General features: G+C 45.9%; 1 long non-coding RNA gene across 2 annotated transcripts; it reads left to right on the forward strand.

Moving 5' to 3' along the window:
* The first annotated feature begins 220 nt into the window (after positions 1-220).
* Positions 221-16,686, forward strand: LOC134480068 (uncharacterized). 2 transcript variants are annotated; one of them, XR_015627332.1, is made up of 6 exons: positions 236-373; positions 857-917; positions 1,139-1,242; positions 1,653-2,216; positions 2,327-2,881; positions 16,178-16,686. It is a non-coding gene; the product is annotated as an uncharacterized LOC134480068 (long non-coding RNA). The 2 variants fall into 2 exon arrangements; XR_015627333.1 differs by lacking the exons at positions 857-917; positions 1,139-1,242 and having other exon boundaries at positions 221-404.
* Positions 16,687-20,900: the final 4,214 nt, after the last annotated feature.

Here is a 20,900-nt window from a genome sequence, read left to right on the forward strand (position 1 = left end):
AAGAGTTAGCTTCTCCCTGGGGGCTTATGTAAATTACATTCCTCCCCCACCCCCATCCCCAACCCTTACCCCACCTCCACCCTGTTCTGAGTCTCGGGGTAATGGGAAAGAGTCAGTGCTGTAGGCCTGACCTGTGGTGTCACCTGATAAGTGACCCTTTCCCCTGAGGGCTGCTGTCCAGCTAGAGAACCTGGCCCAAAAGTCAGGAAATATTTGACTTAACATCGAACATTCCATTATTCATCTGACAGGCTGGACACCAGCTCTGTTCTTCGGGCTGACCATGTCCAGTGTCAGTATGACCACAGCACAGTTTTCTCAGCTTCTGCCCCATAGTAGGTCGTCTGGACTGCCTCGCGCTTTAACTGCAACCGTAAGCACAGTTGTAAGCTCTGAGCATCTCTGTATGTATCTTTGTTTTTAGACACACACCCCCTCCCCACCTTTCTCTCTCTCTCTCTCTCTCTCTCTCTCTCTCTCTCTCTCTCTCTCTCTCTCTCTCTGTTGTATTTATCAGGGTCTCAGGGTCTCACATATTCTAGGCTGGTTTAAACCTAGCTAGACAGCTGATGATGACCTTGAAATCCTGACTTCCTGCCTCCGTCTCCTAAATGTACTGGGATTACAGGTATGTTGAGGATCCAACCCACAGCTTTATGCATGCTAGGCAAGCACTGAGCTCCATCCCCGGATTTATAAATGCGTACAGATATAATTCCTATTTTTATGCTTTTCATCCTCTAAAGTGTATCCAAAGGTCACAAGGCCCGATCAATTTTGTAATTTGGCACGGTGATGTAAAAAGCATTTTTATTCTGTGTTTAGGAAAAAAAAACATCGTGCTTGCTTTTTTCAGAGACTCCTGTAACCTCAGCCGGCTGGAGGCAGTGGGAAGATCACAGAGGGCGCCAAGCAAAGTGAGCTGGGCTCCTTCTGGCAGCTGCCCTTGTGGACAGGGCTACTCTTTGAGGAACTGGCCACGGACATTCTCTTGGCCTATTTGAAATTGGTTTTTCCAGTTGCAATGTTGGTTATGGGGTGGGTGTGGGTGTTTCTTACATCAGGGCAAACCTACAGTACTGTAGAAGATGAACTGGGTGTCGGGATTTGAACAGTTTACTATCAAAGTGTTTCGCAGATATTTTGGAAGGTGCTGGTCATGTACAGGAAGGAGGGACACCGACTGCCCCCTTCTGGTGTGAAGCTTAGTTTCCAAGTGACTGTGGATCATTCTGGCTCAAGGTCAGGCCTCTGTGCCAGAGAAATGGGAGAAGGTTCCTGTCTTCCTGGCTGACCCCGGGGATCACTTTTGAGATCACAAATTCCTTCTGCCAATCAAACTGTGGGAGATGGGAAGGTGCTGGCTTTCTGGAAGCCGCTTGTAAAAGAAAATGTGTTAAGCTCTCAAGAGGGGAGTTGGCAAAGACATCTTAGAAAAGCAGGAGGCCTTCCTCAGTTATTCACCAACCCTTTAGAAAGACTAGCAGCCCCCGGTGATGACTCCACAGGCACTCATATAGAACACCATCAGCCACACACCGGCAAATATTATTAGGTGAGATAAGCAAGATGGCTGCCTTTCTTATTGTCTAGTGGGGGATTTGACAGGAAGATTAATTCCTTTTTAAACTGTTGTGCTTTCTTTTCTCTAGTTAGTTGAAGACAAAGTGGCATCTAAACAGAAATTAAGAATAATTTAGAACATCTTGCCTTCTGAGTACTACGGCTGATTTTATTTTAATACCTTCTGGTCCTGGGACATTGCAATGGACATTTGCACAGAGCTGCCATCAGAGTACATGTGTTACCCTGAAGCTTGGGATGGTTTTCTCATAACAAACATCTTGCTAATCTCCCTAGTTACCCTGACAGCTACAGGGGAGACAAATGTGGGGCCATCATCGGAGTCTATGTAGCAATTCTCTCATGCCTGGAATTGTGGATTTTTTCTTTCACTATAATAGCTACTGCCGATGTTAATGTTTTACTGCAGATTTTATACTGCCCTACTTCTCAGTAATCATAATATGGTCCTGCTCCTGTGCTGTCATATTGCCTCCCAACAGAAGCATTGAGAATTTACAACACCACCAACATTACATCAGTGAATTTGTTCTGTTGCAATATGTAGAAGATTGTTGCTTTGAAGCATTTCTAAGTCTTAACTCGAGCTCTCAATTTTGCTTCAATCTATCTTTCTTTGACTAGCAACATAGGTAGGTTCTTTTTTTAGCACCTGTTTACAATTTTACTCATGAATGAGATCCCTGCCTATATTGTGGTTAAAAATGCCAATGAGTTCTTGTCACATGTATCTCCTTCGTAGATAAAAGAGCAACAGAAAACTGTTTCCTGCCTACCACTGAGAGTGTTAGAAGGGCAGTTGTTACCAATTCAGTTAACACCTCCTTCTGGAATTTTCTCAAGAATGATGATCTAGAATCTGTCCAGAACCACTAGGTGAAAAAACTTAGCCTGAACCACCCTTGGCCTGTTCAACTCAACAATGGGCAGGACATGACGGGACATGACAGGACATGATTTCCCAGTGTGTGTGAACAGGAGTTGGATGCCAGCCTAGGTTATAAAAATGCAAATGAAGATCATGTGACTGAGGAGTTCATTTGTTTCCAAGCCTCTGTGAAGAACAGGGAGTGCATCTCTGAGCCGCTCAGATGAAAGGCCCTCCCTTCCAAGAGAAGAGGTTTGCCGAAGCTCATGCAGCAAGTGAGGAGAGGGCTAGAACTTCAGTCTCCATCAGTCTCAGTGTGAATGGGAAGGAATCTGGTATCATCTCCCAGCATCCTCTTCTCCCTATCCCCCTTCCCTTACCCCACCCTCCTCCAAGTCGGGATGATACAGACCAAATTCAGAGCTTGGGGTAAGTTCCCTTTGCCTGTGTCCCCTGCAACAACACTTCTGGGCCTTTACTCTTGGGGAGCCCAAAGTACTATAGCACATAGTGTCTTTTCACTGCTAAAATATTTTGCTAGCATGCAAGTCTCAGTCTCTCTCTCTCTCTCTCTCTCTCTCTCTCTCTCTCTCTCTCTCTCTCTCTCTCGTGCACATGTGGACACATGCACACAGGTGACAATCTCAGATTTCCCTGGTTAGATTCAAACTTGCGATACAGCCAAGGATGACCTTGAACTTGTCATACTCCTGTGGCTACTGCCCAAGGGCTAGAATTACAAGTGTCCACCACTATTTCTTGCTTATGCAGTAGCTGGAATGGAACCCATGGCTTTGTGTATGATAGGCAAGCCACATTCCTAGCCTTCAACTCTTTCTCTTGAAATCGACTGGGAACGTTGAAACTGAGCCTGTGGGAGGGTGAAATGGCTCCGATGTCAGCAAGGCCTTTGGTTTAATGTCTCCCTGTTACTCTCTGGGATCACTGGATGAGAAAGGAAATGAGGAATGGTCTGTCAGTTAACACATGCTATATAGTAAACACTATCTAATTTAAAATGTCCCAAACTACGTGGAAAGACAGTAGTTAAGCACTCAGTTATCTCTCACAGTTACAATGTCATTCTGCCATTGGCTCTGAGGGGCTGGGGTAGGTTGCAGACTAGTCATGCCTATGTGCCCTTGAGAACAGCTGCAGTTTTTGGTGTGCTCTGTAGCCCATTGTCACATCACAGACACTAGTCAAGATGAGTGTCAAGACACTGACAATGCATAATTGGAAATGGAAGACCACATAGAGCTGGGTAAGGTGTCATGCACCCATTGTCCTGATTTGGCATACTGAGGCAGGAAGATGATTTGAGTCCAGGAATTTAAAGATAGCCTGGGCAGCACGGCAAGTTCTCTTTCAGAACAAAACAAAAGGACAAATAAAGAAAAAACAAGCACCTATCAGCAGACAGTGGGAAAGCCAAGGAAAATTCCTTAAGGAAGAAGAAATAGAAAGTCAATGCTTATCAGGACAAGGAGAATATAAGCCAAGCTGAGAGAAACAGGCAGTTGGGGACTGCCAGGAGTGTGACCAGGGGGAGGCTGACTTGTTTCCAAGAAGGGGAGGGACTAGCTGGGTGGGACTAATAAGAGACTATCATTAGCTTTCTGTGGCTTGATTTCTTTTCCTTTAAGAGTCATACAGGTGAGACTGAGAGATGGATCAGCAGTTAAGAGCAATAACCACTCTCGCTGAGGACCAATTTCAGTTCCCAGTACCCACAGCTCCTGTAAGTCCAGCATCAGGGAATTGGTCTCCTAGGGCATCCTATCATATGCCCTATTCTGGCCTCCACGGGCACAGCACCCAAACGCACATATACACACATGCAGTTAAATAAATAATAAAATGTCATATTTTATTCATAATTTAATAAGTAATAGAATACATAATACGTTATCAGATAAATAATAATAATCTTAGCAAGCAAATGAATCACAGAGGGTCTTGGACGTATCTCGGTGGGTAGAGCGCTTGCTTAGCATATACAAAACCCTGGGTTAGAGACATAGCACCACAGAAACTGGATATGGGGTGGGGTACATGCTTTGAATACCAGCACTCTGGTCCTGGAGGAGGATGGGCAGTTCGTGGGCATCCTCAGCTACCTAGTAAGTTTGAGGCCAGCCTGCATACACGAGGCCCTGGTTTTAAAATAAGATAAAACAGGCACACAAATAACCGTCTTCGGCTACCTCTCTGTAGGATTATGGGAAGTGACTGAGGTGGCACTTGAAAGTGTTTTTACGAACTGAAATGCCAGGCAAATGTCACAGAGGGGTTATTAGATACAACAGTGAGTTCTAATTCACTGGCATCCAGAATTGCAGTCACTCAGTGAGTGCTTGGCTCTGTCTGATTGACAAGGCAACATTTACTGCCCCTCAAGACTGCAAACTAACACGTGGCACAGTGGAGACCCTCCCCATTGGTGCCTCCACCCCAACCGGCTTTTCCTAATGGTCTTCTACCCTCAGATAATCGCATGTGTGCTTCAGTTGCACACACGTGAACACAGACACAGGCATGCACACAGGCACATATAGACAGGTGCACACACAGATACACATACAGACACACAGACAAGCATACAGAGACACACAGAGACAGGCACACACAGACTACAGACACGGAGACAGGCACACACACAGACACACACATAGGCACACATAGACAGATGCTCACACACACAAAGATACATACACAGACACATGGAGATAGGTATACAGAGACACACAGAGACAGGCGCGCGCGCACACACACACACACACACACACACACACACACACACACACACCCCATCTGATTGCAGTCTGCTTACCCTTTGGAAACTCAGTTCTCTTTTAAACTTTTTCTTTGAAACAGGGTCACCTATATGGTCTAGACTGGTTTTGGACTTGTTACCCTCCTTTCTCAGCCTGTTGAGTGCCAAGAGTGTAGAGTATGTTACAATGCCTGCATCTTGCTCTTTAAAGAAAAGATTTTGGTGAGAAGTTCAGTTGTAAAGAACATATGTGGCATCCGATAGATACAGAATACTAATAAAACACCACATACTAAACTTCAAAAACAATTTTGAGGTTGGGTTTCTCTGGATACCTCTGTCTGTCCTAGAACTCACTCTGCAGACTAGGCTGGCCTAGAATTCACAGAGATCTGCTTGCCTTTGCTTCCTGAGCATTGAGATTTCAAAGCATGTGCCACCACTGCCTGGCAGAAAAAATTATTTTGGGATGGGATGGTGTCTCAGGTATCCCAGGCAGGCCATAAACTCCCTTCGTCGCTGAAGATGACCTTTGAACTCAGGATCCTCCTTCTTCAATCTTCTAAGTGCAGAGATTAAAGGCATGTATGGCCTCACCCAGATTACATAGTACTGGAGATTGAAGCCAGGGCTTTGTGCCTTCAGACAAATACTCTATCAACTACACCCCAACCTTAAAAACAATTTCTGAGTGTGTGTGGTCTGTGCATACATGTGTGCAAATATGTGCACTCAGAGGCCAGAGAAGGATGGGTGTCTTGTGCTCTCATTCTCTGTCTTGTTTCTCTGCAGTTGGGTGTTTTACTGAACCTGAATTAGGCTGGCACGGCAAGCCCCACCAACCCTCCTGTCTCCTCTCTCCCACCGTGCTGGGGGTGGGGGGCAGACACATGATTTTATTCTTCACTTTTTATGTGGATCCTTCCCCTAAAATACTCCTAGTGCCTATAAAGTGCCTGTTTGTTTCTCCTTAGTGATTTCATGTAATTTCCTATTTTTCGTTCTTCTTTAAATGTGTGCGTGTGTGTGTGTGTGTGTGTGTGTGTGTGTGTGTGTGTGTGTTGGATGCCAGAACTGTACAGATCCGTGTGCCTGTACACTTGCAGAGGTGAGAGTCCCTCACTGAACCTGAAGCTGAGGCTTGCCCCTTTTTTTGGCGGAGTTGTCCAGCTACTAGCGTTCTGCAGCAGTCCGGCCTGCCCAGTACTGGGATTACAGGCACACAAGCCTTCTAACCTTGGTGTGGTAGATTCAAGCTCAGGCCCTCAGGTCCTCACGTTTTCAGAGTGAGCAGTCTTAGCCACCGAGCCATGTCCCCCTGCTCTTTAAAAGTGGCTTCACCACAGCAATACTGCCAGGCCCTGTGTTGTTCACTCCCTGAGCTCTCATCAGGAGGATGGAGTTGTAGCTGAGGCAGGAGGATCTCAGAGTTCCAGGCCAGCCTGGTCTACAGAGTGAGTTCCAGAACAAGCACAACCACAACCAAGGCTACACAGAGAAGCCCTGTCTTAAGCAAACAAACAGAAAACAAAAACCAAAAAGGATTGGGTTTAAGCATCGTCCCACAGCTTGCTTGCATCTCCCAGTCTTCTGTTGCTGGGTTCGCCCATCACGTAAAAGAGCATTTGAGTGTGGGGCTGTGCTGTGACGTCTTCCTCCCACAGAGAAGGGAGGTTTTGGTAACTTCCAGTTTGGGGCTGTTATAAATAATGGTTGTTCATGTCTTTGGCTGCATGGAAGAGTATTTATCTAGATGTGAAACTGCTCCTACGACCTGCATGTTTTTAATTTTATCAGATAAGGCCAAGCTGTTGCCAGAGGCTGTACCAGCTACACTCTCCCCAGCAGCGCACATGAACGTCCCTTGTTCTGCATCGCTGCTCTTGCTTGGCGTTGCCTGTTTCCATCTACTGCCAACTGGGTGGTTACCGGTCTGCATCTCAATTTGGCTTCCACTTGCATTTTTCTTGTTACTAAGGGGGTTGAACATCTTCTTGGGTTTGTGTTTCTTTTATATTTTTGCATGGTTGAAATCCCTGTTTTGATCTTTCCCTAATTTTAAAGTGATTTAGTTTTACTTTTATGTGTATGAGCCTTGCATGCATATATGTATGTGCAACATGCATGTGCCTGGTGCTGGAGGAGGTCAAACGAGGGGGTCAGATTCCCTGGAACTGAAGTTATAGAGGTCTCTGAGTTGCCATGTGGGTGTGGGCGCTGAAACTGACTTCTCTGCCGGAGCAGTAAGCAGCCTTGACTGCTGAACTCCCTCCAGTCCCCACACTTCTTTTTTTTTTTTTTTTGGTTCTTTTTTTTCCAGAGCTGGGGACCGAACCCAGGGCCTTGCGCTTCCTAGGCAAGCGCTCTACCACGGAGCTAAATCCCCAACCCCATCCCCGCACTTCTATTACCACAGTCTTCCTTTTTCAGCCTCCTCAGTGCTGCGACTACAGGTGTGCTTCGAGTGTGCACAAACCTGTATTGTGGAGTGAGTGTGGAGGCCAGAGTATAACCTCCGTCAACGCCCTCCTTCCACTTCAACACAAGGTCTCATCGGCAATGTGTGGGCCAGCCTAGCTGCTCAAGACTCTGTGGATTCTCTTGTCTCTGCCCTACTGTCTCACAGAAGTCTGGGAATTGCAGACATGGGTACTGCAGTGTCCAGCTTTACAGAACTCAGAGCAAGCCACCAGTTGACAGGAAGTGAACATAGGATTATTAAGAAAAAAACACAGAGAGTAAAAGAGGGCGTTAGGAGGACGAATGACATACAGGAAGAAGGGAGGGACACTGAGTTTGAAGGAAGTTTTGTGAGCCGGTGTGGGAGAGGATTCCCAGTGAGATGCTGGCTGAGGAGGAACATCAGCTGTGTGTTTTCTCTGCCTCTCTGAGCTAGCAGGACTTCACCTCAGCCTCTGGCTTCCGAGTCTTCATTGGTAAAATCAAAGGACTGAGACTGGGTTAAGAAGAAACACGTCCCTTTCTCCATTGTAAATGCCGTGTGTCTATTCTCGCGTGGATTCGTGGCTGCTCGGAGATTCTAGACACCAATGGTAGCAGCTGTGTTGGCCGCCGCCTAGCCTCTGGCTTGCCTTCTTGTCTGCTGTAGAATGGTTTTGTAGGTTACAAGTTCTTGTTCTCAGCGCTGCTCACCTCAGTCCCTTTCCTCTCACTTTTAGCGTCTTAGGAGTTTTTCTTTTAAACTTTTGAAGTTCCAAAGGAAACTTCTAGATGCTCTTCCCAAAACGTCACAATACCAAATGTCTTTCTTAGGATTTCCCTGTCCGGTAGTTTCCTGTGCTTTCCTACATACCTTTCCTGGGTTTTAGAAGTCCTACATTATTTCCATTCCAGCGGGCCTTCTCCCAGCGCAGAAAGGTCTCAGGAGCGCAATGAATTTTGGGCCATGTATCCTGGGTCCTGCACAGCCAGCTGGCCCCTAGGGGGCGCCTTTGTACCACACGTGAGCTCTCTGCACCCAGGTTCCTCTATGCCCAGCTCTGGTGGGGGGCACCCTTGCCTCGTTGCAAGCTGCAGAGGCAGGTCCAGGCTAATGTGAGGGCTCCTCTTGTCTGCCCCTGACGAGGATGGAGCTTCCAGCCCTTTCAAATCTCCCTTTCCCATCTGTCTCTTTCTTGGAACCCTCCCAATTCCTTCTTGATTTTTGGAGGCTCGGGTCAACTCTCTGTGGCATGCAGCTGATGGGACTCCAGGCTCCACAAATGATCAAAGCCACAGGACCCACAGAGGGTGTACAGGCACACGAGGAAGGTCCTGCCTGAGTTGACTTTCATGTTTGATCTTGTTTTGCCTTTCCAGCTCTGTTAACTGACAGCCGGCTTGATGCCTCCCCGCTTCTCGCTTCCATTTTCTTGTGAGACTAACATCACTACCTTGCAGTTTTTAAGGGTAAGATGAGATGAGAACGCATTATCAAGGTCCACTGTGCTTGGCACATAACAGGGACCAGCAAACATTAGCTTTCTTTCCACTTTAGCTTGCTCTCAGAAAATGGACCCTGAGGATAGGTTGGCTCCAGTGCTTTGCGGGGGTGGGAGTGCTGGCTTCAGCAAGAATAACAGGAAAGAGGCAGGAAGAAGAGTGATCAGACCCCGGATGGTACATCTAAGCTGATGTGGCAGGTTCCGGGCCTATGGAGAATATTCTGGAAAGGCTGCTCTGAGGCAGAGGAGAGCCCTGTACCTCGTGTGTTCAACTTCCTTCTTGGTTCCTTTAGTCAAGGTTTGTCCTATTGAGTGAGTCTCTGAATCCTGAGTTCTTGCCAGACACTTGTGGGACCCACTGAGGAAGCCAAGGGTTGGCTCAGGTGTCTGTGCTTCTGTGGCTCTTGCTGCAATGAGAGGGATGGGGGTCATGTCATCCCTGGAGAGGCCAAGGCAGCCAGTGACATCAGTAAATGTGGCGATGACCTTGGGAAGAGTGGAAGACTCTTCCGGAATCGCTCTGGCTCTGTCACATTCCAGACACTGTGAACCATGCTAATGCTACTTTAGTTCACCCTGACCAAAGCTGGGAGCACTGAGATTGACTCTTGTCAAGAAGCAGGGCCCATGTCTGGGTCAAGGAAGGTGGGTAGATGGGCCAGGAGGATTTATGGCAGTCTGTCTAGTGCATCGTTCTTCTTGATGCTAATGTGACCGTTGCTTCCCAGCATGCTTAGCACCGGGAGACTGGAGCACACCTGGAGATTACGACTTTGAATATTTTATATTGCCACGTATGCTTCACATATTAGTGCTGCGTTCTGAAGGTTGGAGTGTTAGGTCTTGCCCTGGGCTGTGGGAAGCTGTACTAGTCAGAATAGGTTAGTCCAGGGGTCAGCAAGACACTTCTGTAAAGGGCCAGATAGTACGTAAGGCTTCCATGGCCACTCATGCTTCAGGTGCAGATCGCTCTGTTTACTTAACAAAGCCATGTCAGGCGCGGTGGTGGATGCCTGTAATTCCAGCACTCGGGAGGTAGAGACAGCCTGCACCCCCTTGGACTCCATCCTTGGAGATGAGACAGAGCTGGATCCTTGCTGACGATCTTTTAAAGGCCCCACCGCTGCTGCCTGTTTTCTCATTTGGAATTCAAACAGTCCCACTCAACGGAAAGCACTGAGGGGGTAGTTTTCTGGTTTGTCTGGGAAAAGGAAACAGTGGAGTAGAAGAACTTCATCCCTCCCGTGGTAAAGCAAATGGTCCTTCTCGGGATAAAGGTCTGAACGTGGAGCTTGTGGTCTCGGGGTAGCTACTGCTGTCTAGCGTTCCTCCCTCATTTGCGTAGGGACCAAGATCGGGGCTCCCCACCCTGATTGACACTGCACAGTGCTGAGCATCCTGTTGCTAGGATGCAAGGCTCTTGTTAGTCACAGAGTAGAGAGCTGGGAGCTGCCCTCACCCATCTTCAGGTGTACCTGTAGTCCCAGCAGCTCCCTGGGGCAGTTCTAGCAATTCCCAAAGCACATCGTGTTACCGTAATAGCGTAAGCCAGGGCTGTGGGAGCAGTAAGGGTGGCTGGCGGAAGGATAATGGTGTAAGTAGATCCATAGATGGGAAGTCAGAGAACCCAGAAGGAGAAAGCCTCTTCCCAAGGTCACTCAGTGAGTTACTACCAGAGATTTGAACTCAGCTCTAGAATCCTGTGTTCTGTGCAATCATCTGCTGGAAGCCCCAGACACTGCTCTCCCTGCATTCTTGTCAGATTCCTCTTTTGGCTGCTTTTCCGGGCCTAGACAGCCACTGTGGTTTGGGTTGAAGGTCACAGGAAGAAGCCGTTTCCTCTTCTTTCTCATGGCTTCCTAGATCTCTCTGACTAGATTGTGTTCTGGTTCAAATTCAGGAAGAGATCAAAAACATTGGTGAGCATGTTCTCTAAAAAAAAAAAAAAAAAAAAACAAAAAAAACCCCATACGACACGGCATTTCCCCTAGCAAGTTTAATGTGGGGTCACTGCACGACCGAGCAGAATCGATATTTCAAACGAGCGTGTATGTCCACGTAAAGGATTGTTCTCCTTCCCCAGAACGGGGAAAGGTGAGAGCAGTCCAAATACCCATCTGCTCATGAATGAGTAGTCAGAAGGTAAACATCTGAACAAGCAGGAAGCCACCTGGCAGGAGAGAGGAGCGAAGCCCTGGGATGTGGACGAGTCTCAGAAACATTATATCGACTGCAAGATGCTCATGGCGGAGACCACACATCACATGATCTGCTTATCTGAAATGTCCATAGTAGGCAGATTTGTAAGGCAGAAGTAGATTAGTGGTTTGCAGGGCTGGGGGACGGGAGGTAATGGATGGAGGGTTTCTTCACTCGGCGATGGAAATGTTCTGGAATTAGATAGTGGTAATCATTGCATAACTGCACCTATACTAAAATACGCTAAATTGTATACTTTGAAAAGGTGAGTTTTAAGGTGTGTAAATTATATCTTTTCAGAAGGTGGTCTCTGATTAAAACCCAAGGTGGGGGGATGAAGCTGGAGGAAGGCTATGATGACGAGAGGGTTGCAGGGTGAAGGCAGCAAGGTTCCTGGGCCCGAGAGAACGTGTCTGAGCAGGCTTTGTACTCAGGGAAGCAGAGTGGTGGAAAGGTGTCAGCCTCACAAAGTGGCTACTTGGGCACAACCTAGAGTCTTCTTAGAGCCTCAGCTATCCAGGTACATGACGTGGTCAAGTGACCTCAGTCTCCTCATCCAAACAATGGCACAACAGAGCTGGTCTTGCAAATGGTGGCACGGGCACTGGGAAGCACCCACTTGCCTTTGCCACCCACGTCTCACTTCTTCCCTAATCTCGGGGGCCACCCCTTCAATGTTGGGGCGCTTGTGTCCTCACACATGGGTGTGGAGCCTTTCCTAATCAAGTGCTCCTGGAGCATCAGCATGGATGGACTCATTCCCCACGTTCTCAGAGTCTGTTCACTTGATGTTTATGACAAGCATGGGTCTCTCACTGAACCCGGAGCACACCAACAGGCTGGACTGACAGCCAGGGAGTTCCTCCTATCTCTGCCTCTGGGATTACAAGTGTGCATCTGCAGTGATCTTGGTCGCTTACCTGGATGTGAACACACCTCTGCCTGGCTTTTTATATGGGTTCTGGTGATCCGAACTCAGGTCCTCCTGTTGGTGCAGCAAACTCTTTTACAGACTGAACCATCTCCCCAGTTCCCAGCCAAGGCTCGTTAATCTAGACTGTGCACCACATCACCCCAGGGTGAAATGCAATTCCGATTCACAGGTCTAGGATAGAGCTGGAAAGGCTGCATCTCGACAGCTGCAGAGGAAAGACTGCCGCTTCCGGCCCTTGAAATCCCAGAACGGCATGACTCCGAGCTGTTGGAAACGAAGCCTCTCTCTGGTAGCATTCTAGGGCTTGTGGTGTTAAAACAATATGGGTTTCATAACTGAGATGCTATGTGAAGATAGGGTCTGAAATAACGGCTGTGATTTTTTATTACATATAGTGTGTGCATGCATATCACAGCATGCATGGGAAGGGGACGTTTGGGAGTTCTCTCCACTCACCATGGGGGTCTCAGGACTGACTTTAGATCCTTAGGCTTAGTAGCAATTGCCTTAATCACAATGAGCCATTTTCCCTGCCCAAAGATTATGTTAAAAGCCCTTTCACATATTCTCAAAGTTACTTGTGGCCTTCTATGAGGGTTATGATTCGATCTACGAGATTTGATTTTATCAGGCAGTGGTAGTGCATGCTTTTGATCCCAGCACTCCAAGAAGCAGAGGCAGGCAGATCTCTGAGTTCGAGGCCAGCCAGGGCTACACAAAGAAACCTTGTCTTGAAAAGCCTAAAAAAAAAAAAAAAAAAAAAAAAAAAAAAGAAAAGAAAAGAAAGAAAGAAAGAAAGAGAAAGACTTTATTTCGAATCATTAAAATTAAATTAGAGGCATGGTTGTTTCCTATATTTCTTTAATTTACTTAGGGAGTTGACGGTGTAGCCATCTATGTTTGGTCACTTGGAATCCAATCCTGGGCCTGTGTTCACCTCCTTATGGCATCAGAGGATTCGGTTCGGCTTCAGAGCCTCCTTCTGGCCCTCTGTAGGCAGCATTTTGAATAAGGGGAAGAAAACTCCAGGAATGGGTACCCTTAGATGTACAAGACATAAAACCATGGCTATTTCTACCCTTTCACAGCCCTCCCATCCCCCACTCAGGTTTGAGAAACATCAGTCTTGCCGACCCCCAAGCAAGCATGTTTGGGATTGAAACAGCCGTTTGCTATCTTCTTGTTCTTCTTATTTATAGGAAAACAGAAAGCAGGGAGGTCATTAGCCTTTAGTACCTGGCAGCCTTCCTTTCACACAACATATTGTGTCCCATGAGACTGAGGCCCTTGACAACTCTCAGGCCTCTGGTGGGAAGAGGAGGGAAAAAGAAACCCTTGTTAGAGTCAGTTGGATGTGAGTCTACTGTCCGTCCACGGTTTTCAGCACTGGAGGTCTCAGCCTCAACTGGGGTGGCATGGCTGGCAGTTTCTAAGACCTTCCAGGCATTCCGGTGGGTAGCCAGGATTGAGGTAACCTGGACCGAGGTTAAGGATCTAGAGTCCATCTCCTACCCTGCTTCCACAGGCAGGTCCTTCTAACCACTCTGCCCAGGTATGGAAGCTATTCTCACCTTGAATTTAACAGCATATGAAGGCCAGCTCTCCCAGACAAAGCCATATGTGTGAGACATGGGCTGGAGGGCCAGTTTGCCCCCTGGGTCCCACCTCTTGTTATTAGAAAGCTGGCTGCCAGAATGAAATTAGATCTCTGCTCATCACCTCACTCAAAACAAAGTCCAAGGGGACCGAGGACCGCCAATGTGAAGCCTGAAACTGCTACATAAAAACACAGGCAGCAAATACAAGGTAGGGAATGTAGGAAAGGATTTTCTGAATAGGACTCTGGATGCCCAGGGACTAAGGCCAACAACTGACAAGCGGGACCTCATAAGACGAAAAGGCTTTTGTGCCTCAGAAGAAACAATGGAGGAGGGAGCCCACAGAATGGGAGAAAATGTATACATCTGACAGAGTTAGTACTCAGAATATGTAAAGAACTCAGAAAGGAAGAGAGAAAGAAGAAAAGAGGGAGAAAGAGAGAAAGAAGGAAGAAAGGGGTGACATTGGCACATGACTTTAGTCCCATCACTCAAGAGGCAGAGGTGGGTGAAGAGGATCTCTGAGAGTTCAAGGCCAGCCTGGTCTACAGTATGAGTTACAAGATAGCCAGGGCTACACAGAGAAATCCTGTCTAGAAAAACAAAACAAAACAAAACAAAACGATTCAAAATCAAGGATTTAAAAAAAGAATCCAAAACCCCACCAAATAATTCATTTAAAAAATGGGCAACAGATCTGAACAGTGACTTCTCAAGAGAATAACAAGTGGCTGATGGCTCAAAAAAAAAAAGTCATTGTTGTCCCTAGGAATTCGAGAGCTGCAATTGAAGATGAGTCTGGGATGCCACCTTAGCCAGTCAGAGTGCTTTAACAGAATAAGCAGCAGCAGATGCTTGTGGGAACCTGGGAAGAGAGAATTTGCACTCAATGTTAGTGGCATTGCAGATTGGTCCAGTACTCTGAAATTCAGTGTGGAGAACTCTCAAAACAGTTATACATAAACCCCCACGTGACCAGCTACACTCCTTGGCCTTTGTCCACAGGACGCACCATCCTCCTTCACAGAGAAGCTCGGTTATGCTCAGTGCTGCTCTATTCGCCACAGTCGGAGCACGAAAACAACCTAAGTGTCCTTCAGTTGATGAATAATGGAGTTGTGCTACCTACCGTTCACTGTGAAAGTAGTTAGGAAAGTGAAGCTATCAGATTTGCAGGTAAATGGAGGAAAGACAGTACTACATGGAGTAACCCAGACACTGGCTACATGTTCTCTCTCATCTGAGGCTCCTAGCTCCAAATCTCAGATATGGATACCTAACCCGAGTAACTGCAGAAACCAGGAGAGTGAAAAGAGGAACATGGGGTAGGCACTAGATGGGGAAATAGTAGGTAAAAGAGACTGAAGAGGACATGGTAAAATGGGGTAAAACGGGGGGGGGGATGCTTTACTTGGGAAGAGGGAAGTCAATACAGAAGGGGGCGGTAAAATAGCACTAAGGACATCTGAAAAAAAGACATCTATACACACACGCACATATATATCATATACATATATATATACACATGCACATATATATACACACATGCACATATATATACACACACGCACATATACATCATATACATATACATACACATACATATACAGCACATACATATACATCATATGCATATACATACACATACACCTCCACATACATACATATATATATACATATGCACGTGTAGTTTAAATGAAGCTATATCACGTGGGCTGACAGTGCTTCCCATAAGAGCCATAGAACATCTAGCAAAAGTCCCCCCAATACCAGACATGAGGAAACCCCTTTTGAGTTGTTGCTTGGGGAAGTCCAAGAGACCGCTGAAACAGGATAAGCCATTGCCATTGCCCTTAGTTCCAGACACTGGAGGTGAGGTCCTATTTCTGGAGACATCGTGCATGTCCGACAGAAGGCCCGGAGGACCATGCTGAATGTGACTTGAAAGCTTCCTGCCTGACAGTCAGCTCTTGAAGTACCAGAAAGTGCTAGGCAGGCTTCCAGTATAGGGAACCTACACTGTGGTCCTAACAATCTGTAATGCCCTTGCACCACAACAGCCAGCATAGCTTGATCACTCTACGGATATAATAGTGGCACTAAATCTTAGAGGTAGCCAACGGTTCTCTAATTTGACTTGAGGCCCACTCAATAGGAGAAAAAGCATGCACGCCGTGTACTGTGAATCTTGCCAGCTCCCTGAGGGTAGTAGAGAAGAATTGGTACCAGTGTCATTTCTGACTTCATTCTAAATATTTATCCTTGTACCCACAGGTAAGTGTGGCTCTTACCCATCCTCAAAGAAACTCCTTGTGATAGAGACAGAGATATTTACAGGAAAGTACATCTGGTCAAAAAGCAGAGAAGAAATGATTGTAATGATTGTAGGGCGCCCGGCCCCATGTGATACACCTACAACACGACCCCTGCACCAAAGGCTCGGGAACATCCTGGAAAAGGGCAGTGGAAAGACTTTAAGAGCTGGAAGAAATCTGCTATGATCTTGTGTCTCTTAGAAAGGACAGGGAAACTACACCCATGCTGCCTCATCAAGATGGCTGCCAGAAGAAGACCTGAACAAGAACAACACCAACAGCCATGCTAATGCAGAAGGCAAATATGTCATGCCTTCTCACCCCAACACAAAGAACTACAGGCAATAGTGCATGCTGAGAATGGGAGCACCAGTCTCTCCTAGGATGCGCCCCCTAATTGATTATCCAATACCAAGTCATCAGCCCTGAAATCGTATCCGTATAATTATCATTAAATGAAATGAACAAGTTGCATTTATGTATTTAGGCATATATCTGTATGATATATACAGATATATATAGATATATAGATACACACACACAAGTTTTTTGTTTTTTTGTTTTTTTTTTTGTTTTTTTTTTTTTTGGTTCTTTTTTTCGGAGCTGGGGACCGAACCGAGGGCCTTGCGCTTCCTATGTAAGCGCTCTACCACTGAGCTAAATCCCCAACCCCCACACACAGTTTTATAAAAGGTATATTTTTGATAGAGGGATGTAGGGGAGGTTCATGGGATTGGACAGAGAAAAGGGAAGGGGGAAAATGAGGTCATTTTAAATTAGAATATATAGAGGGAACTGCAGCTGAGTGATCCCGAACACACCGCTAAGTGGCTTGTTGAAGAGGGAACACGTACACAACACAAACCATGAGCATCTCCTTCAGCTTCTCACCCCAGGCATCCCTTTTGCCTCACAAAGTCTGCGTGATGTAAGTAATGTAGCTGGGTGCTTAGCGCAGTGCCTGGCACACATCAAGGTCCCAATAAATGTTGATTAGTAACTGAGCTGGAATCCATCTCTGGACTCCGCCAGCCCCACTGGATCTCATTGCACATCAGATTCTGCCTATTCCCATGTATTCCTTGGGATATTGAAGAATTTAACAAGTCGTCGGTGTGATTCCAACCATCCCCTCCACTCCCAAACCCACTCAGACCTGGCTCTTGGCAGAGGAAAGAAACAGGTTCTCTTTCAGTTTGGTTCTCCTCCACGTCCCCCCTACTTGAAGGATATCCAGTTAAATTTGAATTTTAGACAAGCAGTGGACATAAATTATTTTATATATAAACACACCTCATGCTGTGTTCAAATTTAAAACAAGTATTTTTAAATGAAAATTCAAACTTAAGGAAAATAAATTGTATTTGGCAGACCTGCTGTGTTAGCCCTGAGGAACAGGCTCTGTGCGAAAGCTATTCCTCCGCCTGCTTGATACTCTGCATTTTCAATACTCAGCATGTATCCGGAGTTCAATGTTTACACATAGTTTGCAGCACAATACTTTACTTAACCTTTGCATCAAGACCTAGAAGAAGGCTAGCTTCACACCCTCCTGCTGTTCCAGCCATCTCTTCGGAACCACTTTCCTTTCCACACGTGTACTTACGTGAGAGTGTGGGAAGAGATTCGTGGGAGTTGATATCTCCTTCTACCAAGTGGGTTCTAGGAGTGAAACAAGGCTTAAGGCTGAGCTACGTCACCAGCTCCCCATCCTCCACATTTTCCTTTTAAACATTAGGTTCTACCTTGTTCTTAAGAGGAAAAAAAAATCTTGTCAGGCATGGTGGCTCATGCCTTTAATCCCAGCAATCAGGAGTCAAAGGCAGGTGGATCGCTTGAGTTTGAGGCCATCCTAGTCTACAAAGTGAGGTTCCAGGACAGCCTGGGCTACATAGAAACCCTGTCTTGAGCCCCCACCCCTAAATGTTTAGTTTATGTGCATGTATGTGTCTGTGCACCACTGGCTTACCTGGTGCCCGAGGAAGCCAGAAGAGGATAGAAGAGGACAACAGATGCCCTGGAACCCAGTCACAGAGTGTTGTGAGTCTCCATGAGGGCACTGGAACTCGAACCTAGGTCCTCTGGAACAGCAGGAAGGACTCTCAACCACTGAGTGGTCTTTCCAGTTCTGCTCTGATTTGTTCCTACTAATTTGTGTCTCTTATGCTCTGCTCCAGGAATAGCTGTAATTGGTCTAAGCCTGGTGTGAGGCTTGGCCTTTTTTTGGGGGGTACTAGTTTAGGTCCCTCGTGTTATCTAACCATTGGATTGTTGGGGGAACAGTTTTCCTGATTATGGAAGTATTTTTCTTCTCTTTTGCTGTTGGGCTGAGAGAGAATTATCCATGCAGAGACTGGAGGGAGATTGGATTTTCACAGCCCTGAACCAATCAGCCACCCTGGTCTTTCTTCCCTCGTCTGTATTGTTATAAGTCTCTTTACTGGATAAGCTGTTCTGAGTTGGTTTTCTATTCCCAGTAGCTGAAAGTATTATGACTGGCATGGCTTTTCTCTCCCCTCCCACCTTAGCAGGTCAGAAAGAACTGGTTTGAGCTGGAGAGATGGCTCAATGGGTAAAGCAGGGGAAGGTCTTAGGATTGAGTTCAAGCACTGCCTAAAACAGAACAGAACAAAACCCAAACAAACAAACAAACAAACATTACAGGAAGGAGGAGAATCTGGGATATAGGATTCAACCCATTGTGAGTTTCCCAGTAAGAAGCAAGCAAGAGCTTCTTCCATTAACTTTCTGGGCCTTTGAGAGTCTCAGAAGAGTAATACAATAGAATGTTCTCATTTTTGTAATCCTTTTTATGATAAAGATTATTCCAAAAAACTTCATATTTCTAAAGTTTCCACTTCTAACACTTGTGCATGAAATTATAGAGTATATGACAACATCCTACAGTAAAAATTCCCGTGGGACATTTTATGTAACCAATAATTAAGACTAGATACATTTCTGCATGTAGCTGTTTAAATATAGTAATATGGTATGGAATATGCATTTTATAGAATAGAATATGCAATTCTATTAAATTATGAATCCTGCTAAATTGTAAAGTTTAAGCAGATTGACTAGGTCATAGAATAATATACTATGTCAACCCAAGTTCCTATTTCTTTGCATTTTGGATTTTTATTCATTTGTTTTAATTTTAAATAACTTTCCACTAGACAGCTCCCTTTGGTAACTACTGCTATGGACCTGCATTCCCTGGGCATACTGTTTATTTCCCCTTCTCTTTTGTGCTTTTAGGAGCAATGGCCTTGTTCCAGAATAAAATGGGTATTGAAGTAAAGGGGCTTCAAGGGTCACAACATGACACAAACCACATTTCTTGGATTTTTTGATATTAACAAAAGCTATTTGTACTTCTTTTCCTTTTAAATTTTTACTTAAAAAAATTTAGTCCTGGTGTCTTAGTTAAGGCTATGATGCTATGATGGACAACACCATGACCAAAAGCAACTCAGTGAGGAAAAGGTTTATTCAGTTTACACTTCCACATCACTGCTCATCATTGAAGGAAGTCAGGACTGGAACTCAAGCAGGGTGGGAACCTGGAGGCAGGGTCTGATGCAGAGGCCATGGAGGGGTGCTGCTTACTGGCTTGCTTATCATGGTTGTTCATTCTGCTTTCTTATAGAACCCAAGACTACTAGCCCAGGGATAGAACCACCCACAATGGGCTGGGCCCTCCTCTGTCAGTCACCAATTTTGTAATGCTGCTTTTATTTCCTCAAATGAAGTGACGAGAGCTATTTGAATACACAGTTTGGGCTGAGCCCAGAGCATTTCCTTCTCTGTTCTAACTATCTCTTGGCCTAGGCCTGGAAGCTTCTAGCCTCTGTACAATCTAATCTTCCAATCTGACTGATTCAATCCTGCTTTTCTCTGCTTCTGACTGAATTGTTCTGCCTGGCTTCATACTCACTTTGAAAATCTGTTCTAATCTTCTGGCCCCTTCTCATTCTTTGGCTTGTTCTGTCTTCATCTATGTCTAGCTTGTTCTCTCTGCAAGCTGTCTCTGTAAAACTGTCCTGGTAAAACTGACACACACACACACACACACACACACACACACACACACACACACACACACAAAAGAAACAACAACAGCAACAAAAACAAAAGAAAAAGAAAAGAAAAGCAGTTGCCCTATAGTGGGGCAGTGGGGGTCCACATCTTTAATCCTAGAACTCAGGATGCAGAGATCCCCCAAGGCAATGGATCTCTGTGAATTCCAGGCCAGCCTGGTCTACAAAGTAAGTTTCAGGATGGCTAGGGCTATGTATGTTTGAAAAACAAAACAAATCAAAAGAAAGTAAAAAGAAAAAAGAAAAAAAGAAAAAAAGAAAGAAGGAAGGAAAGAGAGAGAGAGAGAGAGAAAGAGAGAGAGAGAGAGAGAGAGAGAGAGAGAGAGAGAGAGAGAGAGAATGTCCTACAGGCTTGCCCACAGTCTGTTCTTATGGAGGCATTCTCTCCACTGAGACTCCCTCCTTTCAGATGACCTTAGTTTGTGTCAAGTTGACATATAAACTACCCAGCATATCTGGTGATATAGCTCAATGGCAAGGGTGCTTGCTACCAAGCCTGAGTTTGATCTCTGTAACCTACAAGGTAGAAGGAAAAAACCAGACTCCTGCAAGTTGGCCTCTGACCTCCACACATGAGCAGTA

This window comes from Rattus norvegicus, chromosome 8 (genome assembly GCF_021556685.1).
Source record: "Rattus norvegicus strain SHRSP/BbbUtx chromosome 8, alternate assembly SHRSP_T2T, whole genome shotgun sequence".
Classification (NCBI taxonomy): Eukaryota; Metazoa; Chordata; class Mammalia; order Rodentia; family Muridae; genus Rattus; species Rattus norvegicus.